Source organism: Pseudophryne corroboree, unplaced genomic scaffold (assembly GCF_028390025.1).
Source record: "Pseudophryne corroboree isolate aPseCor3 unplaced genomic scaffold, aPseCor3.hap2 scaffold_228, whole genome shotgun sequence".
NCBI classification, from domain to species: Eukaryota; Metazoa; Chordata; class Amphibia; order Anura; family Myobatrachidae; genus Pseudophryne; species Pseudophryne corroboree.
In genome coordinates, this window is record NW_026968932.1 from 849,103 (window position 1) to 851,602 (window position 2,500).

A 2,500-nucleotide genomic window follows, 5' to 3' on the forward strand; every position below is an offset into this window, starting at 1 on the left:
TTCGCCTCACCCAACAACCTGTTCGCTAGGAAACCGGTGCAAGCCGTCCTGGGGGGTGGTTTTTTTCGCTGGGACGGCAGCAACTGCCCCCAGCCCCACCTCATCCCGATCTACGCCTGACAGGTTTCATCTTGTCCCGGGGGGGTGAAAGGGTGTAAAGAGGTTCCATCTCGCGGGGCTCCGTCGCCCTTCCGGGATGCCGCCGCCTGGCGCACGGGCGACCGCAGCTTCCGCCGGCTCCCTCCGAAAAGCGCCTCCCGCTCTCCCTGCGTCATCCTGGACGGTCTCGCTCCGAGTCTGCGCTTCTCTCTCGCCCTGCCGCCAGACTCGGCTCCTCTCCCGCGCTCTCTCTCTCTCTCGCTCTGACCTCCGCCCCGTCCGGCCCTCCCGTCCGCGGCGGGGGAGGCCCGGCGGGCGAACCCTTCCGTGCGGCCGCCTCGCCGGAGCGGGGGCGGCGCGCAGGGCCCTCTCCTGGGGCTTGCGAGGAGCGGCCGTCGGGGCTGGCCGCGTCCTCGGATCTCGATGCGACGTCGTTCGGTTCCTGGGAAATCGTGTGCTCCGCCGGGGTCCGGGGGCGAGCGCCCTTCGCTGGGCGAGGGGGACGCTTCCCCGGCACCCCTGGCGGCGTCGGACGCCTGCGGGTGCCGGCGGACGGAGCAGACCGCGCCGCACGGGGTACGGGTGCGGGGCCCGCCCGGCTCCGGAGACCGGAGCGCTCGGGCGGACGCCTGGGGACCGGACGCCCTCTCCGGGCGGAGGGGTTCCGGGCGCGCCGTGGGCAGAGGGAGGGTCGGGTTCGCCTGGAGCCGGCCGAGACCCCTGGGTTCCGGCCGAGCGATCGTCCCTCCCCGCCGGGGCGCGGGGTGCCACATCGATCGGGTTGCGGAAATGGGAGACGTGGGGCCCTTCTCTCGCGTCAACCGCAGCCCTCCGTTTTCTCTTTTCCGGCTTGACTCTGTTCGCCACCTGTGATGCTCTCTGGCCGGTTCCCTCGGGCGTAGCGGGACGGGCGGCGCGCGCGACGCTCTCGCGGAGCGTCCTCCGACGCTTCCCCGGGCTCCTGGAGCCGCCTCCCGGCCCGAGGGGTGCCCGTCCGCACTCATCGGCTGAACTTCCGCGAATTGCAGTACCCGATTCGGCCCGCCGGGGGGCGCTGCCGCCGGGGGAAGAGGGGGACGGGCCGGGCCTGGCGCCGGGCTCCGCCGGACGCCCGGCGCTGCCCCGTCTCGGCCTCGGAAGGGGGAGTCGGGGGAACGGGAGGCCGGGAGTCCCGGAGAAAGAGAGAGAGAGAGAGAGAGAGAGATATAGAGAGACCTCCGCGGTTCCGCCTTCGACCGCCGGGGGGCGCCGCGCACCCGTCCGCACGGGCCCGTCCCGGTGGCTCCCGGCAGGGCTCTCCCAAACCCTCTCCCAGGGCCCCGGTCCGGGAGCCCGACTGCGTCCGCTCTCCGCTTCCAGAGAGGAGGCTGTCGGACGGGGAGAGCTGGTACCGGGCTCCTGGAGCCCTGCCTGGGCAGCCTATGGAAGGGAGGGAGCCCTGGCCCTGCTGCTCTCCGAGCTCCGGCCCTGCTGCTCTCCGAGCTCCGTGCCTGCTCTGCCACGGGTCCTTTCGCAGGAGCTCCAGGGAAACGGGCTTTTCGGCCCCTGACAGAGTCCCGGCTCTCTCGCTCGCCTCGTTGGTACCTACTGATCCGGCGGAGGTGTTCTCCGGCGGGTAGCGACACGGACGGCCGAGGGCGCGCTTCACCCAGGCTTCAACCGTCTCCTCCCCGAGCCCCTGGAAGTGCAGCTGGGCCGCGGGCGCCCCGGTCCGCACTCATCTGCGAAACTTCCACAAATTGCAGTACCCGATTTGGCCCGCCGGGGGGCGCTGCCTCCGGGGGAGAAGGAGACGTGCCCGGCCCGTACGTCGGGCTCCAACGGATGCCCGCCGTGGACCCTTTATAGGCCCCATCCTGGTCCTGCCATGCTGTTATCGGAGCTCCACGGCTATCTTGTCACTAAACCTTTCGTTTGAGCTCCAGGGCTTTTTGCTTTTTGTAACCCGGTTCCTGGAGCCCTGCCTGGGCAAAATCGGATGCAAGAAGGCCCTGCCCATGCTGATCTCTGAGCTCCGCGCATCTTCTGTCACGGGTCCTTTCGCAAAAGCTCCAGGGAAACAGGCTTTTCGGCCCCGGACAGAGTCCCGGCTCTCTCGCTCGCCTCGTTGGTACCTACTGATCCGGCGGAGGTGTTCTCCGGCGGGTAGCGACACGGACGGCCGAGGGCGCGCTTCACCCAGGCTTCAACCATCTCCTCCCCGAGCCCCTGGAAGTGCCGCTGGGCCGCGGGCGCCCCGGTCCGCACTCATCCGCGACACTTCCGCGCTGGAGTCCGACGCTCGCCGGCCGCGTCCCCCGGCCCGCGGGGGCCCGGGGGGAGGCCCGACGCGTGCGGGGGGAGGCGGCGGGCGGCGGGGGCGCCCCCGCGCCACCCGACGGCGCCCCCCGGTGGCCAGAGG